The sequence below is a fragment of the Myotis myotis genome, unplaced genomic scaffold (assembly GCF_014108235.1).
Source record: "Myotis myotis isolate mMyoMyo1 unplaced genomic scaffold, mMyoMyo1.p scaffold_m19_p_8, whole genome shotgun sequence".
NCBI classification, from domain to species: domain Eukaryota; kingdom Metazoa; phylum Chordata; class Mammalia; order Chiroptera; family Vespertilionidae; genus Myotis; species Myotis myotis.
In genome coordinates, this window is record NW_023416390.1 from 56,887,094 (window position 1) to 56,914,966 (window position 27,873).

General features: G+C 38.8%; 1 protein-coding gene and 1 non-coding gene across 5 annotated transcripts in view; one reads left to right on the forward strand and one right to left on the reverse strand.

The window, feature by feature from the left end:
- The window catches only part of PKP4 (plakophilin 4), a 247,690-nt gene that overhangs the window by 163,023 nt on the left and 56,794 nt on the right, over positions 1 to 27,873 (reverse strand). The window lies entirely within an intron of this gene.
- On the forward strand, positions 23,010 to 23,070 carry LOC118662311. Its single transcript, XR_004969697.1, has one exon. It is a non-coding gene; the product is annotated as a U7 small nuclear RNA (small nuclear RNA).

The window sequence follows — 27,873 nt, forward strand, 5'->3', positions numbered from 1 at the left end:
TCAGATTAGTCAAAGATGACAATGGCTATAGGGGGCTGTTGACAAGAGAAACCATTTGTTGGGCCCACAGCCAGGACAGCAGACTGGGTTCTGGGCAGAACACGAGTGCCTCTCCTAGGATTACACACACACAGAGTGATGTGCTTGCCAGAGACTGACTTGATGCAGACTTTTTACAAGTTTAAAAAAGATTAGGAAAAGATACCAACCTAACATGATGCAAATATTTTAATAACCTGTTTAACATGTCAGTCTCTCTGACCATCAGCCTGACAGCACATCTATCTACCATACTGTGAAACTAGCCTAGCATACGCAATAGGTGCTCAATTATTGTTTGCTGAGTAAGTGTGAATGTGAATGAAGGATGACCATCATTTCCACGTCTGATTCTAGGCACTAGGCAAATCCAACCAAGTGCTATGATGCTCATGAGTCCTTATTTGTTCACTGTTTTATTCTGTATACTCATATACAGATATCTAAGAACATAAATACTGTTCTTAACATTCTTCATAGTTTTCTACTAAAAATTATTCTACTGTTGTATTTAATTTTGTATCAACCTTTATAACGTTCAATTCTGTAGTACAATCTAGTGATTTTTTTCCCCTCATTCCCTCAAATTTCAGTATCAGCCTGCTAATGTTTTTCCCCCAAATCATAATCTGTTAAAAACAAAATGAGGGGGAGAGGTGCATACCACCTGAGCCTCCAACTTATTCTCACTGTCCTGACTTCCACATCAGTGGAGATAGTTCTAGGCTCCAGGTTTCTGTGAGTGGTGGCTTTATTCTTGTCATATTAACAGGCTGAAACAGGAAATGGGTCTGACAAGTTTCTGCGCTAACAGGTGAATTTTCCATCTCCCGTTTCCAGGTGCCCAAGGCTCAGGGGGGACACACAGCTGGCAAGGAGTTTCCTCAAGTATGAGCATTAGGAGACGCTTCAGACCTGAATAAATAGGACTAGGGTCACAACCTAAGCCATGCTGGACAAGTGAGGACCTCACTGAGCCCCACTTTCCTCACTTACAAAAACTGGCCGCACTAATTCTTTCTACAACAAATAGAATGATTTTTATGGCAGTCTACATTTTAGTATGTAAAATACACTTCAAATATCATCAACTATAAAATGGGAATAAAATAACCCATTACTGCACTTACTGAGTGCTTAATAAGACAAAATATGAGATCTACCAAGAAGAAAAATAATGCACATAAAGATCCTAGATTAGTCTCTAAAACATTTAAAGATATAAAAGTATTCCATGCCATTGAAAAATTACACACCTTAAAATAAAGCAGATGGTTGCAAAGAACAAAAATGTTACTATGCAACAGTGAAACAAATAATGCCAAGAATCAAAAATTTAAAATGTCAAGAGTATAATACCATGAAATAACCAATATGTTAGAAAGAGAGAAGCAAAAATTCAGTGAACAAAGAGAATCTGGAAAAGGAGATAGAGAAATGTCACTGGGAAAGTACTTATTAATTCTTTACCACAGAGAGGAGGAGCCTTACTGCTTAAAGAAAGATACAGAATTCTATTATTATAATTATATCCCATCACTCTGAGTATACCACAATTTCACGACACTTATCATGATAATTTTGTCCAGAATCGATGAAATTGGATGAGTGTTTTCTGAGTACTACTTTGACCATGTGCTCAGGTGGTGCTAAGGGGACACAGGCACAAGGCAGGTCACTGACCACTAGTGACTCATTATCTAGCCAAGGCAGCAAAATATGAATCAGATCAAGCCAAAGTACAACGAGATGCAAGCAATGGAATAACAGCACAGAAGCTGATGGGCAGAGGTTGTGAAGAGTTTATACATCTGTAAAAGAAGACACTACTCAGGAGCAGAGGAATTTTCACAGGCAGGGATGATGTTTGCATCCTCTGATTCCTCAAAGACTAGGGGACATTACCAGTCATCACTCACACACACCAGATGAAGAATGATGACCACAGTAGCCAGGCATAACTGGGTGAGAATGTCCCCACCCCTCATCTCTGGAACAGCCCCCAAATACTACAACCAATACTGGGCAAAGGAGGAATACCACAATAATGACAAGTTATAAACCTATTAAGGCTGTCCCTTTTCTTGTAGTTTTCATTACAATTTAAAGAGTTGCAGAACCCAAGCAAAGATTAGAGTCGCAAGAAAATATTATAACTTCTTCCCACTAGAGCAAAGGAAAAAAGCATTGAGTACTTATGTGGCAAAGAGACTGTGAAAAATTAGGCCTTAGTGACCTCAACTTGCCTGACTTGAATGATCACATTCTAGGAACCTGGGGAAACTTGCAAACAGGCGTCTGGACCATTTGGGGGCTCTCCGGAGAATCACAGAAAACTGGAAGTAGGAAAATGCCAATTCTTTTTTTGGAAAGCAGAAAGTAGACTCTGTTCATGTTACAAACTAGAGAGCTAGACATAGATCTTAGGTGAGATTCTTAAAAAGGATTTTATCCAAGAGACGATTTGCAAGAACTAAAATGAGGCATACCAAAGAAAAGTCACGTTATGCTGGTCTAATTTCTGTCTTTGGCAATGTAACCACGGAAATGCAGTGTGTCTAGACTCCAGAGAGGCATGCATCATGTTAGAAAGCACCTCCGACATTATCAGCAGCACAAAAATGGGCTGGCACAGGCTACTGCTGACTCCCACGATCTTTAAATAGCTGAATGAAAAATATCACCCTATAGAGATTTCTAATGTAATGCCAGGGAGGTCTAATATTTACACAATCTAACCAAAACTATAGCCAGAATGTGAATAATAATACATACGCATGCTCAAGTTCTTCAATAAAGTTGAGAATATTAAATTTACCGGAATATAAAATTAAAATATGAATAACATTGCTAAGCTACAGTAATGAGCTGCGTCTACAAGATAAAACAATCGGAATAAATGCTGGGTCTTGTGTTTAGGTTAGCTCAGCAGGACACTGGGGGAAAGATGTCGATACTTGCGGTTCAAGAGAGAATGAGTGAGCCATGAATGAGACAAGGCTAACTACAGCCACGGTGATCTTATACTGTACGGATATTAGCATCTAAGATAATAGAAAGAAGGGGCAAATGAGCACACGACTCTCCTTTCGGCTCCTTGGGACACATCCTCTTTCAGTTATGGGTGGCATATTAGCAGGAATGGACACACGAGTATTCATTCAAATGAGGACAGTAAAGGGACTCAGTCATTATTCCCTGACACAGATATGGAGATGAAATGAACGATAACTCCAGTTCCTTATGAGCTCAAGCCTTGGCAAGGGACACAGGAAGAACAGTTAATAGACCAAAAAGAGAAATTCTGACCTAAAAAAAAAAAAAAAAAAAAAAAAAAGATAAGCAGATTAACTACAAGCCTCTGAAGCACTGCCATGGACAAACAAATTTAGATTTTTTTGGGCTATGATCCTCAGAGCTAGACCAAAAACTAATGTTTGTAACAAACTTGTATCAGATTATATTATTATTCTCTTTATACACTGAGTCAAATTTGGCTAATGATTGTATTATTTTTAATCAAAGTTAAAGTCTTGAGCCATGAGGGCAAGCCCAGGATGGTCTTTCCTTTTGGAGCACTCAAATGTCCAAAATTTCAAAAATTGATTGGCCTCCAAAGGTGCTATATTCCGCATCATGAGAGGTTGTTAATCACAGCTCAGAAGATCTAGTAGCAGGAATGGTACAGAAGGGATCCTGCATTGGGTATGAAGCAATAGGAATTCTCAGAATTTTGAGGCTAACAGTAAGATAAGACAACATCTACATTCTGAAATAATGTGAATGTTACTGAGGAGTTTTCAGAACAACTGTCTATCACAACTGAAGGCCAGAGCTTGATGGGTACTGGAAATCTTAGTGCTATGTCTCTCTCTGGTTGTACCAATGAAGCTCAGAGATGAGTTTGTGACCAACTCTAACAAGTGAGTTCTCATTTTATCCCAGTTATTACTAATTAAAGTTCCTCTTTACCCAGGTCTAATTTTATCATTCGGTTGAGTTGCATTCTTTTGAGCAACTTTTTGGAAGGCTAAATGTTTATGTGAAATTTAGTATAATTGTGTGTGTGCATACGTATATCTCAATCTTATAGCAAACTATAATTGATGAACAGAAAATCTTTTTGCTCAAGACTGCAGGCCACATATATTCCAGTGTGATTACTGAATCTCAAGGCTGAGGATATAATATGGCTATTGATGTAATACAGTATATGGGCAACATCCTATGATTCAGTACCTCTAATCCCTTTTACCACAGATGATACTAATCCACAAAAATCATCTCTGAGCTTAATCTCTCTGGAATAAAAGACCAAATAGATACTAACTTTTCCTCTCTTTACTCGTTTCTACTCTCCTTACTGGTAATTTTTGGTCAAAGTATACTAAGTATACTCTGTTTCATCTTATCCAGCAAAATAAATTGGGAGTCTACACATTTCTCCTCTTTTATATTAACAATCGGGAGTATAACACACATCTCATCATTTCATTTTGAACACTCATGTTATGATGCTTAATGACTTTTTCAAAATAGATAAAATAATGATGCCTAAGAAAAATGAAGGGCGGAAGGTAAGCATGAATATTGTAATTAGTCAAAGTAAGATATTAGTAATATAGGATAAAAAAAGTTTGTTAAGGGAGGGAAGTAAAAATGTAGTGCTTTAATAACGTGGCAAACTTAAGCGACCAGCAACTGAAAATCCACTGCTATATACATAGGTTGTTATATATGAATCTTAGGTAACCACAAACCATAATAGATACACACAAAAAGTTTTAAGAGAAGGGGCTTGAAATAAAGTTAACAAATCACCTGGGAAGAGAGCAAGAGAAAAAGAACAGAGAAGACCTACAAAAACAGCCAGAAAACATTTAACAAAATAGCAATAACTATATGCTTACCAATAATTACTTTAAATGTAAGTAGATTAAATGCTCCAATCAAAAGACATAGAGTGGTTGAATAAATAAAAACATATCTGTACATATGCTGCCTTCAAGAGATTCACTTCAGATTTAAAGACACACACAGACTGAATGTGAAGGGATGCAGAAAGATATTTCATGTAAATGGGGGGGGGGGGAACCCATCTGGGGTAGCAATACTTATATCAAAGGCTGTAATAAGAGACAAGGAAGGGAATTTCATAATAATAAAGAATTCAATAAAGGAAGAAGATATAACATTTGTAAACTTATGCACCCAACTATGAATATCTAAATACATAAAGCAAATATTAACAGATATGAAAAAAGAGATTGACAGTATAACAGTGATAGTGGGAAACTTTAACACCCTGCTAACCTGATGAATAGGTCATCCAGACAGAACATAAACAAGGAAACACCAGCCTGAAGTGACACATTAGACAAGATGGATAGACTGTTCATCCCCAACAGCAGAATACACATTCATTTCAGGTGCACATGGAACATTCTTCAGGATACATTACATGTGAGGTCACAAAATAAGTCTCAATAAACTTAAGAAGACTGACATATTAATAGGCATACCAGAAGAAGAAGAGACGGAAAAAGGAACGAAGAGACTATTTAAACAAATAGTTGAATATGGAAAGAGCTAGATTTTCAAGTCCAAGAAGCAAATAGAACACCTAATTACCTTAATCCTTCTCTAAGACACAGGGTATTAAAACTATCAAAAATTAATGATGAAGAAAGAATTCTCAAGACAACCAGGGAAAAGAAGAAAGTAGCCTATAAGGGAAAGCCCTTAGGTTATCATATGTTGTTGATAGAAACTCTATAAGCTAGAAGAGAATGGAACCAAATATTTCAACTACTGAAAGAGATATTTTATCAGCCAGGAATAATACATCCAGCAAAGTTATATTTTAGATATGAAAGAGAAATAAAAACTTTTCCAGACATATAGAAGCTGAGGAAATATATTACAAGACCTCCATAACAGGAAATGTATAAATTTCAAAAATAAAAATTAAAAAAATTATTTATTAGAATCTACATTTGATGTGTAATACAGAAAATCTGAGAATAAAGAAGTAGAAAAAAATATTTACATAATGTGAGCAAAGCAGACTGTCATATCTTAAATCTAATTTGCTATGAGAGATACAAAATTATAAAATTTTTAGATTTAGAACACACATGCATATCAAAACTACGAGATATGACCTAACACCTGTTAGAATGGCTATTATCAACAAGACAGGCAATAACAAATGCTGGAAAGGTTGTGGAGGAAAAGGTACCTGCATTCACTCCTGTTAGGAACGTAAACTGGTACAGTCACTATGGAAAACAGTATGGCAATTCCTCAAAAAATTAAGACTAGAGTTACCATATGAACCAGAAATCCCTCTTGTGGGTATCTACATGAAAAACTCCAAAACACTTATTCACAAAGATACAGGCACCCCTCTGTTCATTGCAGCATTATTCACCGGACACTTTGGTTGACATGGAGACAACAAAAGTGTGCTTTGACAGAGGACTGGATAAAGATGTGGCATACACTAGTATATATTATGGAATACCACTCAGCCATAAGAAAAGATGCAATACTGCCATTTGGGACAACATGGATGGACCTTGAGAATATTATGCTAGGCGAAATAAGTCAGTCAGAAAAAGCTAAAGCATATAATTTCACTCATAGGTGGAATATAAAACTAAAACTCATAGATACAGACAACAGTATGGTGATTACCAGAGGGAAGCGGGTGGGAGAGTTAGTAAAGGGGACCAAATATATGGTGATGGAAAATGATTTGACTTTGGGTGGTGGGCACACAATGAAATATAAATGTAACTAGACAAAAAATGGGTCCATGCTGCCTGTCACTACTTGAGCCAATTAAGCAGAGACAGGGTTGAATCATATATGAGTGTTTATTCCAATACTAGAGGCCCGGTGCACGACATTTGTGCACTGGGGGTGAGGGGAGGGGAAGTGTCCCTCAGCCTGACCTGCGACCTCTCGCAGTCCGGGATCCCTCGGGGGATGTCTGCCTGCCGGGTTCTTAGCACTGCCGCGGAAGCGGGAGAGGCTCTTGCCACTGCCTTGGCACTCAGCAGCTGTGAGCCCGACTTCTGGCTGAGCAGTGCTCCCTCTGTGGGAGCGCATTGACCACCAGGGGGAAATTCCTGTGTTGAGCATCTGCCCCCTGGTGGTCAGTGCGCATCATAGCGACCAGTCATTCCTCCGTTCGGTCGATTTGCATATTAGGGTTTTATTATATAGGACTGGGGGCCCGGTGCACGAAGATTCGTGCACTGGGGGTGGGTCCCTCAGCCCAAGCTGCACCCTCTCCAATCTGGGAGCCCTTTCCAATCCGGGAGTTTCTGTCTGTCTTTGCAATCATATGAGCGAATTGTCTGAGACCCCAACCCAGTTTGGTTTGTTGCTCACAGAATAATAGAGGCTTTTTTTTTTCTTTGCTGCATTGGTGGAGATTTCCTGGAAGTTTTAGGATATCTTCCCTTTAATTTTTCCTAGACACTCTGATTTTACTTATGTCTCTCACCTTTGCTTTCTCTCCATCCCCCACCGCAACAGTAACTTGCTCCAGGCTCACTTTGCTCTAGAGCAGGGGTGGGCAAACTTTTTGACTCGAGGGCTACAATGGGTTCTTAAACTGGACCGGAGGGCTGGAACAAAAGCATGGGTGGAGTGTTTGTGTGAACTAATATAAATTCACAGTAAACATCATTACATAAAAGGGTACGGTCTTTTTTTTCAATAGTTTTATTCATTTCAAACAGGCCGGATCCGGCCCATGGGCCATAGTTTGCTGCTCTAGAGTCTAGAGATCCATCTGCCACCAGAACTACGATTCCCAGCATTTCTGGTGTTCCCCACGCTTTGGGCTTCCGCTTCTGGTCCTGGGGCTGCCACCAGAACTACTATTCCCAGAATTCCTGGTGCTCCCTGCACTCTTGGTTTTCCCTTCCTACTCTGTCTCCTGTACCACGGCCTCCCACTCTGCCAAGTCCTCCAAGCCGCCAGCTCTCCCTCTCTGCTCTCCGTCTGGCGGCTTGGGGAGCCAGGTTTCCCAAGCTGCTCCACTCTCTGCTGGCTCTCCCGCTCTGCTCTCCAAACGGCGGCTTGGGGGAGTGACCAAGGGAGCCACATCTCCCCAAGCTGCCGGCTCTCCTGCTCTGCTCTCCGCCCGGTGCTGTGTATGCAAATTAACCCACCATCTTTGTCAGGTTAATTTGCATACTCACTCCTGATTGGCTGGTAAGCATAGCAGAGGGATGGTCAATTTACATGTTTCTCTTTTATTATATAGGATTGCCAGCAGTATGGGAGAGCAACAGGTCATCCACAAAAATCTGCTCTGTACCCCCCCCACCCCCCCAGAAACCAGCTGCTTAGAGTGGGTAGAAGTACTAAGATTACATGGGGAAGTAGCCAAAGGGTATGCCAAATAGGCAGTTAACAGGTAAGCAGGCTGGAGATTACAAAGGCCTGCAGGTATGCAAAAGGACTGGGGATCTTCAAAGGGCTTAGTGATATGCAAGGGCTGGGGATCTTCAAAGGGCTGGCTATTCTGGTTGTTTATCTTTCCATGATAATAGGCAGCTCCAAATAGGGAGGATGGGCTGCATTTCCAAGTGACCTCCCAGCTCCCATGTGCTGCTGCCAGCCAGGTTAGAATATGCCTTCTTTAATCAGAATAAAACAATCATGGTTAACAGAGCATGATTAATATTTCTTACAATTCTACCTGGTTCCCTAACATTCTATTTCTGCCCCTGTCAAATCTATCTGGCCAATAAATAAGGTGCTCAAACTCATTAGTAATTAGAAAATTGCAAATTTGTACTACATTGAGGTATTAATATACAACCACTGGAATGGCAAAATGCTTTTCAACTGAACTACTTTTGGCTATAAAACTACACAAAATACAATTTTACTCATTTCAATAATAAGGGGTTTTCATTACAAAAGAGAATGCTCTCAACCCCATATTCCATTGAATTAAAATTTCTGAAAATAAACCCCTGGCTAATACATAATCTCAGGGTCAGCACTGCTAGCACCTGGAGGCAGCAGTTCTCATTGTATTCTATGTGAATGGTGCTCCCTGGAGTTATGCCAAGTGTTGATATTGTCTCTCTAACAATAGGTACATATTGAAAAACTGTTAAAAAAAAAAAAAGTGAAAATTCTGTGTTGGATAAATACAGATTTCACTTTGCTATTTTCAACTTTTCCAAAAAAATCTTTCTTATGGACAGCAAAGAAGGGAAAATGGAAGTCTCTTTTTGGCAAGTGCTACAGGTTCACTTTTTTTCTTTGGAGGTGGGATTCTTTGTAGCACGTAAGTGAGGGGAAAGGAGAAGCCTGGAATGCTGAGGAATGTAAAAAAAGACTCAATGGAGCCCTAACTAGTTTGGCTCAATGGATAGAGTATCGGCCTGCAGACTGAAGGGTCCCGGGTTCGATTCCGATCAAGGACACACGCCCAGGTTGCGGACTTGATCCCCAGTGTGGGGCGTGCAGTAGGCAGCCAATCAATGATTCCCTCTCATCACTGATGTTTCTATATCTCCTTCTCTCCCTTCCTCTCTGAAATGAATAAAAATATATTTTATAAAAAAAGACTCAATGGAAATAATAGTGTAAGGATGTAGTTAAAACTCTGAGGGGGATAACTGGATCAAGAAACAAGATGAATATACATGTCCACTATTTTTCAATGCACAATGTCATGAAATAAAAGAAAGGGTATTTTCTTTTTTTTAGGATAAGAAAATTAGTCTAGAAATTTTAAAAAGGCCATCAATGTACCAAAAAGTCAGAAAAATAATGGCTGCAGCCCTACAACAAAATGACCCAAGGAAACCGTAACACAAAAGAGAAAAGGGCTGCTGTAGAGGTTGGAGCAGTTGGTGGGAGAGTTGTTCAGAATCGTGAATAGCAGACTCTAAGCCAGTGGTAATCAACCTGTAGGTCGCGACCCCTTTGGGGGTCAAACAACCCTTTCACAGGGGTCGCCTAAGACCATCGGAAAACACATATATAATTACATATTGTTTTTGTGATTAATCACTATGCTTTAATTATGTTCAATTTGTAACAATGAAAATACATCCTGCATATCAGATATTTACATTACGATTCATAACAGTAGCAAAATTACAGTTATGAAGTAGCAACGAAAATAATTTATGGTTGGGGGTCACCACAACATGAGGAACTGTATTAAAGGGTCATAGCATTAGGAAGGTTGAGAACCACTGCTCTAGGCTCTTAGGTCTAGGTCAAAATCAGATGCTCAAGGGTAGAAAGATAGTGCAGCTTGGTGGTCAGCCTCTGTCCTGCACATGCTCAAACAGCTGCCATGGGCAAAGGAGTGATCTAGACAGAGCAGGGCCTTAGCTAGAGACTGATATCCAAGAGATCAAATTCCCTAAACAGAACAAATGGAATAAGAAGAATATCCTTTGTGTTTCAATCAAAAGCTGTATGCATGAAAGAGAAATAGCCAGAGACCTTAAAAAAAAAAAAGTTATAGGCTAAAAACAAAAATCTCAATCAGTGGAATGAATAATGTTTTTTTAAAGAGTATTCCATAAGAGTGACCTCAATAATTCTCTTGGAGATGAAAAAAAAGAAGAGATTAAAAAGATAAACCATTTGGAGACTATAGACTAGATCCAGGAGTTATGTTTATTTACTAACAGTACTAAAAAGAGGAAAAAAAGGAGAATAAATACTAAAAAAAAAAAAAAAATCTGAGAGCTAAAAATGAATCATTTAAGAAGGGTCAATTAAGTGAAGAAAATAAATGAAACAGATAAACTACATGTAGACAAACCCAATTCATGGAAATTTTTTGTTGCAAGGACAAAGAAAAGATTGTAATTGTTACCGTGGAGGAAAAACAAACTGCTTGCAAAGGAATGAGAATCAATTTGGCATCAGACCTCTTATCAACTACAGCAGATACAGCAATAGCTTCCGATACAGAACAAAAATTATGATTCCAATATGAAGTCAAAATAAAGGCATTTTAAGACATACCAGGACTCAAAGTGTGTGGCTTCAACAATCTTTTAAAGGAAGCTCTGCAACCAAATAGCGAATTTGAAAGAGGAAGGATTAGGGCACAAGAAAGTGCTAAGCAATTAATTCAGAACATTAAAGATTAAGTCTAAACTCCACATGATATCCACAAGAGAGGAGTGAGGAGCTGAAGCAAATAAGGTTGTACTAATGGTTTTATTTAATTTAGTGGGAAAAAATACATACAGAGTAACTCCAGGTCACTGTGCTTTTCCTGTCTTCTCAGGAAGAGGCAAAGCCCACCGACCACCCTTGAATGTAGGGCTGGCCCCTTGAGACTTTTAGAATGTCTGGGCAGATGTGATCTTGTGCAACGTCTGAGGCTCAGTCTTAAAAGGCCCTGCAGCTTTGTCTTCTGAGATCACTGTGCTATGAGTGAGCTCAGGATTAAAAGACTACATGGAGCAGAGGCCCAGGAATCCCAGCCACTCCAGCCAAGACCTCAGAACCTGAAGACAGGCTCTCTTAGAAAGTGACCTGTCACAGCCACCAGTAGCCAGGCAAGACCAGCAGCAGAGCCTCCCTGCATCCTAGAATTGCAAGAAATTTAAAAATCACTGAGCCACTTAGATGAAGGATGACTTGCTATAAGATGAATAAGTGATACTAACACAACAGTCAAGACAGGAAATGAGGATAAAGAAAAAACTAACATTATTTTGAAGTATTGTTAAGACAAAAAATTTAAATTTTACATGCTGAATTACTTTATAAAATATAATTTATTCAATGCATTATTGATCTTCCACTTATGTACTATATCATGTAGTGTTACTGAAAGTATAAAGATGAATAAGACCCTGACCTCTAATCCAATTTAGTCTAAAAGGAGAGACAAGATAAATGAATAAACAACTACAATAAAAGGCACTAAGAGTTCAAACACAGAAAGCAGGTGCTCACAGAAGGGTTTGAATAGGCATGTATAAAAGGGGACATGTACAGCAGAAGGACCCAGGTGGGCAAAAGCCTACCAATAATGCATTAATTAATTTTATTAAGCTTTCATATTTAAAAATTTGCTTTAGCTTCAATAAATTTCTCAAAAACCTCCCTAGACTATTGTTTTATATTATTTGCAATTAAGGATATGGTAAGCCATATCAAATCTCAAGCTGTTTAAATAAAAGATTTGTTTTTATCATTAGTTTTTTTAATATCAAATGCTAGTGATAACAAAAAGATTAAAGACTAATAAAATCACTAGCACAGCACAGACAGGGATTTAGAAATATGGTAATTTATAAATGAATTACTAGAGGCAATAAAAAATAAAGTAAAATTGTTTAATTAAGGACTCTGGCATTTAAAAATATTAATAATGGTGTATTAAAAATAAAAGACAATCTAGTAACAACCTGCTATCTTATGTAGTCGTTGTCAATTTATGCTACTGATTTTTCTTTTTACATGAACTAGCTAAATGATTTTTCAATGTCTTGGGATTTATACTGCCTCTAGCTAAAAATAATGTAGAAATTCTGCATTAAACTTTTTAGAATTTCTGCATTAGACTTCTATTTAACTTATAAATTCATTTGTACTTTGAAAGGTGCAATTTAAAACTTAAAGTTCTCAGAGTTATGCTCCACAGGCTACTTCTAGTATGTCAAAAACAAGGTAAGTCTGGGAAATGCCGCAGAGCATGCTTCCTCTTAAGATTCCTGAAAACCTTGTTACTTAACGTGTGATCTGCAAACCAGTTACACTGGCAGCACTTTAGACCCTGTAAGAAATGCAGAAATTCAGGCAGGCCCCACCCGATCTACTGACTCAGAATCTTCATATGAATAATATCCCGTGTATTGTACCCACCTTCAAATTTGAGAAGCAGTGAACTTGTTTAATCTCATCTAACTCAGTATCTCACTTACTTGACCTCCACTCTTTTTGAGGGCCAACTATTAACAATCTGAGGAACATACTTTAGGAAATCTTACAATATTAATAATCATTTTTAAGCTATATTTTTATTGATTTCAGAGAGGAAGGGAGAGATAGAAACATCAATGATGAGAGAGAATCATTGGTCAGCTGTCTCCTGCACAGCCCCCACTGATGATAGAGTCCACAACCCAGGCATGAACCCTAACCAAGAATTGAGCCGTGAACCCCTAATTCATACGTCGACACTCAACCACTGAGCCACGCCAGCCAGGCAATAATCATTATTATTAATGAGCAAAAGTAGCTAAAGAGAGGTATTGTTCTATCCACAATTAAAATTTGGCTCTCCCTGGCTTTACCAATGTCAGCCTATTTTAAAAATGTAAGTACTTTAAAGAAAATGATACCAAAAAAATTAAGCTTTTTGAATAAAGATTCCTGCCAACAAAATTAAACACAAAATTGTGCTTTGGCTATAAGTTCGGTACCAATTTTGTGGAAAACTTAGTTTCTGAATTAAGGAATAAATTATTTTCCAGAAAAAGAAAAACACAACTCAGCCTGCTCCAGGCCAGGTGCAAGTTGTAATTATATTTTTTCATGCTCATCTCATGAACATTCATTGGAAATACCCTAGGTGCATAGTACATACTGGTGCTTTGGGTGTGGAGATAAACTCCCCATTTGGGACTCATGTAAGGATTTGTCTAAAGCATGTCCAGTTTAGGACAGATATTAATCTCTAAGTGGTGCTTTATTGAAAGCACAGGTAAAGGAGGAAAGTTAACAGTTTTGAGCTGGAGTATCATCAAAACCATTAATGTCAGTCCTATTAAACACACTTTTAACAATGCTGATTTAAGAAATGATGCATCTAATGACTTCCAATTTCTTAAGTAGCTCTTTAGAGTAAAAGGGAAAATTCTAGATTTTAAAAAATAAAGTAGGTACATTAACAATGTAAAACAATCTTTTCTTTCTGTCCATGTCTTCAGCAAGCTAAAGTTAGAGAAATGATGCTTATCTTTCCATCTCCTTTATTCAGTTTAGATTCTGTATGCTTAAACCATATTTTGTTTTCAAAAAGATAAACACATTTTCACACTTACCATCTCCAAACAGCTTTTTGAAGAAAGCACAAGAAAAAATATCAACCTTATAAAGCCTCTAGAATTGTGTTGATGACAGATGGAGTGTGCAGTGGACTATATTGTACTTTCCTTTTCTATATACACTGAATATTTCCTGTTCTATAAACCCTAGCCATATACTCTAGGTTCAGTAGGAACAGGGACGATTTTTATCTGGATCACTACTGTACTCACAGCACCAATAAAAGTGCCTGAAACACAATAGATGTTCGTTAGAGTTTGTTCAATGAAGGAAAGAAACAAACTGAAGGGAAATGAAACAAATCTGTGCTGCCTTTGAAATAACATTTATATGCCAGGTAGTGTGAGGTTTTGGAACTATCAAGATGCTGAAGGAGCTCACCGTCTAGCAAGAAAGGATTAAAAATAGCGTAAAAATTGCACCAGTAAAGAGGCATAAAACGTATGACAGTAGGAAAGTGGTCAAAGATGAGAGTTACTATAAAGACAAAGAGGCAGACAACATCTCAATATGTTGCATTCAGAGAAAGCCAACAGTGGGGAGGGTAGGGAGGAGGAAAGAAGGGAGAGAACTTTGGAGATGAGAAGATGAAGGAACCACAAGGACAGGGAAAGAGATGGACTGCCTAATATGATAGTGAAAGTTGAGGCAAAGAATTCAAATGAGTCAGGTACCACTGCCTCAGTGAAGGTGGCAATGTGGCCTGGAGTTAGAATTGATAAGGAGAGGAAGAGAGTAAAAGCTAGAAGGTGTCAACTTAGAGTCATAGTAAAATATATGAAAGGCTTAGAAAGCCCCTGGGGGGAAAAGAGCAACTTCATTTAAGAAGACTTCAAAAAGAACACATCATGCTAAACCTGTAGGAGAAAACAATGAGGCTATCCTTCACACGCCAAGCCCCTGGGGATACAACGATGACTGTAATCCTAGAAAACCCGTCCATCATTTCCAGGTGGTCTGTTACAGGAAACTATGATGATGCCCTTAGTAGCACGACCATCCTTGCTTCAGTATCCTCACCAGGTACATCCAGAGGCAGACGGGAGCTGTTCTCAAAACCCGAAGAGACAGGAAACTGGGTGGCTCCCAGAAGAAATTTAGAAAATCAATAAAATAAGGATAATATTGGATATGGGTGGAAATAAACTAAGAGTCAGTAAATGTATTAGCCTAAAAAAATGTATAAAACAATCAAAGAAAAGACTATAACACCCAGAGCAGAATATCCATCACAATTCACATCAGAACTGGAGAAGGAACAGTCAGCATGAAGCATAGGAAAACAAAGCCTAGATCCCGGCCCTGTCTGAGGAAGTAAAAAACCTGAGGTTTCTGTAAGATTTTCTGCTGTAAGGGACAGAGACGATCTTGAAATGAAATCTCTTGTGAAACTCTCTCTTTACCTTTGACAGGATTCTAGGTTCAACAGTGACCTTGATACCAGAAGGGAGAAGCCTGTTTGGCAAACCTGGGGACATTTGGTAATTATGAGCTAATAATAAATTAGCTCTCTGGTTTTTGTATCAGTCCTACTTCTTACAACTACAAAGATGAGGACAAGGCCAGGGCTGAAGCTCTGTGATGTGATTTTGGGGAGGCCTTGTCTCCACCAATAGTTGTTCTCTCCAGACAACAACCTAACTGAATGGCCACTCATTCCAATTCAGAAACTTAAGAAATAGTTAACACAAAACTTAGATGAAAACGTTAGTCACCATGAGTAACACAGTCTATTAGTCACTCTAGAACAGGATGAAACAGCTCCGTACTTAGAGGGCTGGCTGCTAGGAAGGGTTTACAAGCCAACGTGCCAGGATTCTCCACCACTGCTGTGCTCATGCACTGCGATGACACCATATAAATGCTAATTAGACTCAATTCCTCCAAAATTCACTAGTTTATATCAATTTTTGCAGAACCATGCCTTAATTCTGGGGTTATCATTTATGGCTAATAATCTGTTTAAGTTTTTTGCTTTAAAAAACAACAACAGTGCATTTAATTATCTAAAGTGCAAACAATTTCAAAACTTCTTCAGAATAATATGGTTCAGTATTCCACACATGAATCCAGAAAGCACCTACACAATCATCTCTACTTTGCATATCTTTGAATAAAGCCTGTCCTCATTAAAATTCACTATTTCGTGTTTCTATTCAGGTCACCCCAAGGTAGAGGTTCATACAAATCCATATCATATAATAATATAGAATTGTCTTCAACTTTGAATAAGCAACTAGAAAAACTTCTCTCCAAACCGATGAATCATAACATTTTAAAAAATTAAGATATAATTCATACCATACCATTACTATTGACTTTAGTACTACCTATTTTTATGATTAAATATGCTCTACTCAGGATTCTTTAAAACACCTAATGGGTCTGATTCAGAGTGGGAATCTATTTTGACTAGCTGACATTTACATATGCTCCTATTTCACTTGTAAAATTGAAGTGGCATCATAACCACATGAAAGGTAAATACATGTTTTCTGTATAAAAGTTTGAACAAAAATAAAGTGGCAAGACAGAAATGCTTCACTTTGAAAATGTCTTCCTAACTGGTCTCACGCTCTCTCTCTCGCTCTCGCTCTGTCTCTCTCATAAATAAATACTAGAGGCCCGTTGTACGAAATTTGTGCAAGGTGCTCGGCTCTCATTGCCCTCGCGGCCCCAGCTTCTGCTGTTCGGTCTAATTAGCATATTAGCTCTTTATTATTATAAATATAAACAGTCATTGTGTAACTAAGCAAATGTTATTCATCAGATAAACAGTACGTCAAATTTTTCAAAGTTACAGCAAATTCTCCAAGTTTACTCATTTTTTCCAAAGGGTAGAACATTTATTTGTTTGGAGCACTGGTAAGTTTTGGTAAGTTTTAGCATGCAAATAAAATTGTGTATCTCATCCCTCATGAACATAGATGCCAAAATCCTCAACAAAATCTTAGCAAATCGGATCCAGCAGTACATCAGAAAGATCATACACCATGACCAAGTAGGATTTATCCCAGGGATGCAAGGATGGTACAATATCCGCAAATCAATAAACGTGATACATCACATAAACAAATTGAAAGAAAAAAACCACATGGTCATATCAATTGATGCAGAAAAAGCATTTGACAAAATTCAACACCCATTTTTGATAAAAGCTCTCAGCAAGGTGGGAGTAGAAGGATCATACCTCAACATAATAAAAGCCATATATGACAGGCCCACAGCCAGCATCATACTCAATGGACAAAAACTAACACCATTCCCCCTAAGAACAGGAACAAGACAGGGATGCCCCCTCTCACCACTCCTGTTCAACATAGTACTGGAAGTGTTAGCCATTGCAATTCGGCAAGAAGAAGAAATAAAAGGCATCCAAATTGGAAAAGAGGAAGTAAAACTGTCCTTATTTGCAGACGACATGATATTATACATACAAAACCCTAGAGACTCCATCAAAAAGCTACTGGACTTAATACATGAATTTGGCAATGTAGCAGGATACAAAATTAACCCCAAGAAATCCGAGGCATTTTTATACACCAATAGTGAACTTTCAGAAAGAGAGATTATAAAAACAATCCCGTTTACCATCTCACCAAAAAAATTAAGCTACTTAGGAATAAACTTAACTAAAGAGGTAAAAGACCTCTACTCAGAAAACTACAGGATGTTGAAAAATGATATAGAGGAAGACATAAACAGATGGAAGAACATACCGTGTTCATGGATTGGTAGAATCAACATCATTAAAATGTCCATACTACCCAAAGCAATCTATAAATTCAATGCACTTCCAATTAAAATACCAATGGCATACTTCAGAGATCTAGAACGAACTCTCCAAAAATTCATCTGGAATAAAAAAAGACCCCGAATAGCTGCAGCAATCCTGAAAAAGACCAAAGTAGGTGGGATCTCAATACCAGATATCAAGATGTATTACAAAGCCACTGTTCTCAAAACTGCCTGGTACTGGCACAAGTATAGGCATATAGATCAATGGAATAGAATAGAGAGCCCAGAAATCGGCCCGAACCAATATGCTCAATTAATATTTGACAAAGGAGGCAAGAACATACAATGGAGCCAAGATAGTCTCTTCAATAAATGGTGTTGGGAAAATTGGACAGATATATGCAAGAAAATGAAACTAGACCACCAACTTACACCATACACAAAAATAAACTCAAAATGGATAAAGGACTTAAATGTACGACAGGAAACCATAAAAATTCTAGAAGAATCCAAAGGCAACAAAATCTCAGACATATGCCGAAGCAATTTCTTCACTGATACAGCTCCTAGGGCACTTGAAACGAAAGAGAAAATGAACAAATGGGACTACATCAAAATAAAAAGCTTCTGCACAGCAAAAGAAACCATCAACAAAACAACGAGAAAACCCACTGTGTGGGAAAACATATTTGCCAATGTCATATCTGATAAGGGCCTAATCTCCAAAATTTATAGGGAACTCATACAACTTAACAAAAGGAAGATAAACAATCCAATCAAAAAATGGGCAAAGGACCTAAATAGACACCTTTCAAAAGAGGACATTCAGAAAGCCAAGAGACATATGAAAACATGCTCAAAGTCACTAATCATCCGAGAGATGCAAATCAAAACAACAATGAGGTACCATCTCACACCTGTCAGACTGGCTATCATCAACAAATCAACAAACGACAAGTGCTGGAGAGGATGTGGAGAAAAAGGAACACTTGTGCACTGCTGGTGGGAATGCAGACTGGTGCAGCCACTATGCAAGACAGTATGGAGTTTCCTTAAAAAACTGAAAATGGAACTCCCATTTGACCCTGTGATCCCACTGCTAGGAATATATCCCAAGAAACCAGAAACACCAATCAGAAAGGATATATGCACCCCTATGTTCATAGCAGCACAATTCACCATAGCTAAGATCTGGAAACAGCCTAAGTGCCCATCAGTAGATGAATGGATTAGAAAACTGTGGTACATCTACACGATGGAATACTATGCTGCTCTAAAAAGGAAGGAACTCTTACCATTTGCAACGTCATGGATGGAACTGGAGAGCATTATTCTAAGTGAAATAAGCCAGTCAATGAAGGAAAAATACCACATGATCTCACTCATTCATGGATAATAGAGACCATTATAAACTTTTGAACAATAATAGATACAGAGGCAGAGTTGCCTCAAACAGATTGTCAAACTGCAGCAGGAAGGCCGGGGAGGGTTGCGGGGCAGGAGGTAGGGGGGTAAGAGATCAACTAAAGGACTTGTATGCATGCATATAAGCATAACCAGTGGACATAAGACATTGGGGGATAGGGGAGGCTAGGGGACTGTCTAGGGCGGGGGGATAAAATGGACACATATGTAATACCCTTTGTAATACTTTAAGCAATAAAAATTTTAAAAAAAAATAAATAAATAAATCCAATCTTGCACTTAAAAAAAAAAAAAAATTGTGTATCTCAAATTAACCAAAAAGTAGACTTTTGATTGACATAATACAGTATGTATAGAAAATAAAAACCATCAACTTTAAGGTCTGTGGTGACTGGTTAGGTAGTAGGGACTCTCACATGGGTGTTATAGACTGGGATATTCCCTACCCCCACATTCCTCTCAGGGCTCCTCCCTCAACTCACTCCCTCACAGAGTATACTTGAATACTCTGGTCTTTTGGAACAACAGAATTGAGAAGAATGGTAGAGAGACCATGAAGGTAAATTAACAGAATAATGTGCTTGTCTCTAAACTGTGGCCAACAGTAGTTCCCTTGCAACATAACCTCCCTACGGTGCCATTTTCATGTCTTCAATGGGCTGTTTGAGGCTGGGGAAATGGAATGGGCCCCTCTGCCACTCCTGCCAGAGCTAAGCCCCGCACTCCTGCCACTTCCTGGGCACAGCCACTCTCCCTCCTGTCTTTCAAACTCCACAGGCAGGCGTAGCACCAGGCTCACTGTCTCCTGCTTCACCAAACCTCCTTCCTTCCACACACACACACACACACACACTCCGTGTCTCACCCTTAAGAAGGCACTCCTCAATGTGTTCTGAAATTGCCCTTTTTTGGGGAATGACTCACTCCTCCAGTCCCAACTAATCTAGTTAAAAGTCTTAACAATGCACAATGTTCATTTTCACCCACTTTATCTGCTCCTTAAAATATTCTCTCATCTATTTTGACTGAAGTTACTTGAAACCAGAACTCCTGTCTACGGCTGTATTTCCTTTGGTGTGGAACACGTGTGCTGGGGCATTTCACACAATGCCTGCTGCCAGAACTGGTTCTGCTATGCGAGCAGCTGAAAACAGAGACTGGCACTCTACTGCTGCGCTGACTGAAAAATGTTTAATATATTAGATGGCTCATATTCAAAGAACCACTGAGCAAACTTTCCCTACAGAAGTCTTTTGTTCAGTCACTGGCACTAAAACTGTCAGAAGGGACCAGATTTCATTCTCAAGCTTCCCAGTTAGGTAACTTGTTTTTCAGGTGAGGGTTTTGACTTTCTTAAAAGGAAGAATTTAGGAAAATAACCCCAAGTCAAGGAAGCTACATTCCATTAGCAGAAGGTAACACATTTGTGTTACCATGTGGTCACACTGGTATTTCTAAATTATCAGCTGCAGATCTAGTGTGTAACTAAAATGTTGTTGTTGCTTTTAATCAGACCCAAAGAATCAGAATTATGATTAGAAAGCTGTTATCAGTCTTGATTTTGATAACATCAAAATATAATGAAACATCACCTGGTCAGATTAAGTGGGCAGGAAAATGAAAGGAATGGATTATTCCACATTTTAACAATATGTTTTTGATTATTGCTAATAAAAAGCATATATCTGTGCCCTGATTTAATGAACGGATCAAAAGCAGCATCCAGTGGTTCTAAAATAGTGTGGTAAAATATCTCAAAGATTAACTATGTTTACAACTCTTAAAATTTTGTTTTACTTTTTTTTGTTGCTTAATGCTTCATTTACTCATAGTTTCAAGATAACTTAAGTGTAGCTAACTGAATTGGTTACAAATTCATAAGCTATCAGAATCTAAATTGATGTGACATAACTGAATCTCAAAAATAAATACTTTGAGTTTAAAATATTGTGCCCTATATGCATTTTTTGTGTCATTTTAATTGGGGAACAGGGGGTGTATGGGGTATAGAGAGACCTGCCTTTATTAATCTGACTATCATAAACTATGATTTGAAGTTCACTAATAGGGACATGTTCATATTTCTCTTAGATACTGCAGAGAACTACCTAATGCCCTCTGAAAGGTAGAACACTCACCAATAACGTATGGTATTACAGAGTATAAATAAGTAATGACTGATAAATATTTAGAGCTCTGGCAATGCAAAGAAAGAGAACACATGTTGGACGACTTTCCACAGCCACCCCAGAATCTCTCTACAATTAAGGTAATAGTGCAAATATTAAATTTTGATGCCCAAGCAGCCTACTAGGATTATAAAGGCTGTGTCAAAAGTACCATCTGTCCACATGGAAGTGTGTACCCTCACAAATCATAAGAATTACAGTAATATATATCATTTTGAACATCATAGGCACCATAATAAATAAGATATTTAATTTAATGTTTGGTGAAGATGATAGAAAAAGACACTGAAAGGTTAATTTGCCCATTTTAAAGCTCAATAATTCTCTGCTCTTTCTGAAACTACTACTCTGAGAGCATCTGGATCTACAGTATCTACCTATACATCGATTATAAACTATCACAAAACTCATGCAAGAATTGTCAGTGGGAGTTAGCAATTGCCCAGGACATGCAGTGGTTTCTATCTTTCCTTGACTGGCATCTTTATTTCTATTTTCACGTCTCATGTGGGATGTCTAAAGTATAAAATGCTCTTTGGGTGCAGAAAATTGGGTGTACCTGTTAAGGGAGAAAGGCAGCGCCCACCCTGTGCTCCAGTATCATAAGCAAAGTGGAGGAAGCCTATTATTGGGGATGGCTCCAGGAAGTTTTCAATAGAGGACAGAGCTCACCAGGAGAGAGCTCTGGGCTCACATTACACTACAGCATTCAACTGGCAACAAAGATTTAGAGAGCTTGTCCTAGTAATCCACATTCAAGACAGCCTCCGGACCTCAAGCCTCAAGCATCACTTTCTTACCAATTGCTTAACAATATATTTCCTCTGCTCTTTTGATTTCTGTGAGAGAAACCAAAGAAATTTGAGGAAGACGTCAATGTTAACTTCAATAATCTGATGGTCACGAAAGAACTGAAAAATACTGAACTAACCAAGAAGCCAAACACCAGTTCCTCTTTAAAGACCTGCAATTCATTCCCCCCAAAAGGAGAGTTTTTTCAAATGAAGCGATTTAAGCAAGGGACCAAGCTGAGAGAGTGTCAAATGAAACACATCTGAGTTAGTTGGGGTAGTCTCATGTTGCCATAGCTGAGTCCGTTTCACAGTCCTCTGCTGATCTTCACCATTGTGATATTTAAACCACCTAGTTTTCAATTTACTTTCAACTAACAGCTGCCATGAGCAGCTACTGAAATTACATCACAACAAAGCCACTCCCATTAACAGCCTAAACTCATCTTCATACCTTCACAGTGGTCAGTCACGAAAAAAATACTGAGAAACACACAGGTCTCTCTCCAGACTCAAACTAATGGATTCTAACTTAGTATGCAATATAGCACCAATCATTTATAGTATGTATTGGTATTTATGATACAAATCAATCTATACGCAGCACTGCAAAATAAAATATATGGATTGTGATAAATAAATGAGGTATAGGATATGAAAACATCCAAGTGCTGGACATGTTACCTTGGCCTTCAAAGCAAAAGAGAAAAAAGAATAAAACAGTCACGTTCTCTCCAGGGCCCGCCCTGCAGTGCTTACGCCCTGCAGCTCTTTTTGAATTTGTCCAGCAGGTTTTCTGGCTTGTCCCAGAAGCCCCTCCCCAAATAGCAAGTTCATGGTAACAACAGAACGACTTAAAGCAGGGACGAGCGTTTTTTTCCCTAATTGTTAGATCGTCACAGACACCTGAGTATTCCCAATACCTGGGGGTTCAGTGGGGTGCTCTGGGGGGCGCACGAGGAACTTCCCGCTGCAGCCGACACATTCCCCCTCCCCCGCCCCCACCCCTACCTACCCTGGAGAAGAACCAGTCGGAGGCCTCCCCCCTCCCAGGCATTTCCTTCTTCTGGTCTATGGCTGGATGGAACAGGCTTTATGTTGACAGGGAAGCCACTCCACTCCAGACTGCTATTCATGAGACAGTATGTGACAACACCTCACAAGAGTATGTCCTCTAAAGAGAATACAACCTTGAAGAATGACCATAAACTAAATATGGTAGTTTTAGCAAACTTAGCCATTATTTTATTAAACACCTTTGATTTATCTTCCCTAGTCAAAAACAAAATATTTTAACCAGCAGTTGGCTGGCCCACCCATCCTAAAAGTGTACAAGGTGAAATTACATCTATAGAAACTTCTTGGCAACATTTCATATAAGCACTTTGGTCAGAGGAAATCGGTAAAAGGTCCACTCCAATGTTCCTTTTCTAGTCTCTCCAGAGATTTAGAACACTCCAATTCATAAAGTTTTACTAAAACTTTAAAAACAGACAAGTAAAAATTGTGAAGAGATAATGATGTAGATTCTTGGGCAGATTTCAAAAATAATAACAAAACAAACAGTATTAAACATAGAAGCTAAGGAAGCCCTCATACCAAATACAAGATTTGTCAAGAAGCACTTGTGTCAGAAACGCCAGAGGTCACCAGCACATGTCTAAGCATTTTTGTGGCTAGATTATGTGGTAACAACATACACTTGAGGACTAATAAAAACAAGCATCGCAGAACTCTAGAAATGGAAGGACCTTGAAGCTCATCTAAAGCACTTTTCCAAATTAGTTATGTTCTTAACCCTCTTTTTCTAAATAAATAGAGAGAAGCACCAATACCGAAAACAGTAAAAGCAGGAGCTACTGCTCCTGGGCCTTCCTCAATCTCCTCAGCCACAGCAGCCTGGAAGCTCCCTGAGGGAAATTATTTAACATCAAGGATCACACAAATAGAGAGGACTGGAGGCTCTGAGCCAGGACACAACTTGCCCAGTCTTGCTAATGGGTCTGCTGGTTCTCAAGGTAGGCTTCTTTCTTTTTTATTTTATATTTTTTCCCATCACCATTTATCCCTTTTATGCCCTCTTCCACGTCCCCATACCCAATGCAATCACCACACTTTTGTCCATGTCCATGAGTTCTCTCTTTTTCTCTTTTTTGCTCAATCCCTCCACACACAACCCACCACCACCACCACCACCACCACCACCACCAGAGCTGTCTGCCTGCTCTCTATCTGTATGTGTCTGTCTCTATTTTACTTGGTGATGTGGAATTTAGTGAACAAACTGAACTACTAAGCAGGGTTCTTTCTATTGCAGCACACAATCAAAGCAACAGAATCCTAAAACAAATTTGGTCAGAATGCAATAATAAAGAATTGGAAATTTCTGTGGATTTGTAAGAATAATATCTAACTTGTCATACATTTATATTCCAGATTAGCTAAGTTTTTAAAAAGATATATTTAGGGACAGAACCAAGATGGCAGCATAGGTTAACGCCGGAGATCGCTGCCTCAAACAACCACTTCAGAGATATAACTAAAGGACAGAACGGCATCATCCAGAACCACGGGAAGGCTGGCTGAGTGGAAATTCTACAACTAGGAGGAAAGAGAATATCATACCCAGACTCAGAGGAGGCGCAGTGCTGAAGTGAAATACTCAGGTGCGGAGTGTGCGCGCGGAGCGGGCTGGCGGCGGAGGGCGCGGTTGTTGTTTTCAATCGGGAGGGAGTTTCAGACTCTGAGCTCCAGATCCGGGCGAGTCTCTGGGGACCGAGACTCAAACGGGAGAAACGGGACTGTCTGGCTTCGGTCGGAACTCGAAGGCAGCTTTCTCTCCGAGGGTTGCAGCCATTGCTGGGGCTCTGAGAGGCAGAGCCCCTGGGGAAGGAACTGAGAGTCGCCATAACTGCTTGTTCCGCCCGCCCTGTAGATCCCCGGGGACCCGCCCCGCCCAAGCCCTGCACAGAACCATTTGCCGGATAGCCTCAGGCAAACGCTAGATTAGCACCGCCCTAGAGATCCAGCACAGAAGCCCTCCCACTACAGACACAGCAGACTCTCATAGCCAGTTAGCCTGGAGGTCAAATCACCCCGGTATTGCCGACATCAATCAAGGCTTAAAGGCAACAAGACTGCGGACAAAGACCACTAGGGGGTGCACCAAGAAAGCATAAAAAATGCGGAGACAAAGAAACAGGACAAAACTGTCAATGGAGGATATTGAGTTCAGAACCACATTTTTAAGGTCTCTTAAGAACTGTCTAGAAGCTGCCGATAAACTTAGTAAGGCCCTCGAAAAGACTGGTGAGACCGCCGATAAATGTAGTGAGATCCTCAAGAAATCTAATGAGACCCTCGATGTTGTGATAAAGAACCAACTAGAAATTAAGCATACACTGACTGAAATAAAGAATATTATACAGACTCCCAACAGCAGACCAGAGGAGAGCAAGAATCAAGTCAAAGATTCGAAATGCGAAGAAGCAAAAAACACCCAACTGGAAAAGCAAAATGAAAAAAGAATCCGAAAATATGAAGATAGTGTAAGGAGCCTCTGGGACAGCTTCAAGCGCACCAACATCAGAATTATAGGGGTGCCAGAGGATGAGAGAGAGCAAGATATTGAAAACCTATTTAAAGAAATAATGACAGAAAACTTCCCCCACCTGGTGAAAGAAATAGACCTACAGGTCCAGGAAGCGCAGAGAACCCCAAACAAAAGGAATCCAAAGAGGACCACACCAAGACACATCATAATTAAAATGCCAAGAGCAAAAGACAAAGAGAGAATCTTAAAAGCAGCAAGAGAAAGAAACCCAGTTACCTACAAGGGAATACCCATACGACTGTCAGCTGATTTCTCAACAGAAACTTTGCAGGCCAGAAGGGAATGGCAAGAAATATTCAAAGTGATGAATACCAAGAACCTACAACCAAGATTACTTTATCCAGCAAAGCTATCATTCAGAACGGAAGGTCAGATAAAGAGCTTCACAGATAAGGAAAAGCTAAAGGAGTTCATCACCACCAAACCAGTATTATATGAAATGCTGAAAGGTATCCTTTAAGAAGAGGAAGAAGAAAAAAAAAAGGTAAAGATACAAATTATGAACAACAAATATGCATCTATCAACAAGTGAATCTAAGAATCAAGTGAATAAATAATCTGGTGACCATAATAGAATCAGGGACATAGAAAGGGAATGGACTGACTATTCTTGGGGGGGAAAGGGGTGTGGGAGATGCGGGAAGAGACTGGACAAAAATCGTGCACCTATGGAAGAGGACAGTGGGTGGGGTGTGAGGGCGGAGGGTGGGGCGGGAGCTGGGAGGAGGGGAGTTATGGGGGGGAAAAAAAGAGGAACAAATGTAATAATCTGAACAATAAAGATTTAATTAAAAAAAAAAAAAGATATATTTAGAAGGTCATAAAACCAGTTTAAATTATGAACCCAACTCATCCCCAAAGTGCTTATATGAAGTTTTTAAAGTTAATACCACCTGTTCCAGTAAATAATTAAATATTAATAACAAGTAAGAGAAAAGTGAAGGTTTAATTTTATGTTTAACTTGTCTCCCACTTTTTCTAGTAGAAAGGCTAAATTATCAGTGAAGTATTAAAAAATAAATTATCAGTGAGATAACCAGACATCAGGAAGAGAAGTACGAGAAGCAAAAAAATAAAGTTGATTAACCAGATAACACTCAGATATTCAAAGTCAGATCAGCCAAATTTTTAAGGAGTAACTCCATTATTAGCTTGGGGGGAAATGGGCAACTAGTGCATTCATTTGCTCATCCCAACATGTACTGAGTGCCCACTACGTATCAGGGACTTTCAGAAACCTATTTGTATTTAGTTTCTAACACAGTTGCAAAATTAATAGTATAATAGTTATTGCAATGCTACATTTACCACCTCTTGAATTATTTTTAAAAAACTAGTTAATGTACATTTGGTCATTTATCAAGTAATACCATCATACTGTCAACACTACATTTAAATTAAAATAAGTAAAATGCAATATCCTGAGAACAGCAAGAAAGGGAATATGGCTAAAAGGCAGCTTGAATATAACTCTGTGAACCATAAAAGCTACGGCAAACCTTTCTTATCTTTTCTATGTTCTATTGTATCTTGAACTCATTAATTTTGAAAATCATAAAAACAAAACAAAACACTATTTACTAGAATCCTTACCAGTGGTCCTAAGAGTGTGATCCAGTAGCATCAGCAACATCACAAACCTACTGAGTCAGAGATGCCCGGGGGCGGGCACAGCGATCTGTGTTTTCCACACTTAACAACCCCTCCAGGTGATTCCCAGACACACTAAAGGTTGAGAATCATTCTCCCAAAATAACATATCAGAAGTAATATAATAAAACAAAGTGCTTCATAACTGCATACATAAAGATTACTTTATATTTATAGAAAATTTTGTAATAAAATTGTTAGAGATCATAATTTCTTCTTAACTATAGGAATAATGCTTTGAGATTGTCAGTAATTAATTAAAAATGTCATTTATTGGGCTTGGGATTAAAAATAGTTCAAAGTAAATACATGGTAAAGCTTTGTCCAGCTGCTAAAATTTCCATTTAAAAAATAGGAG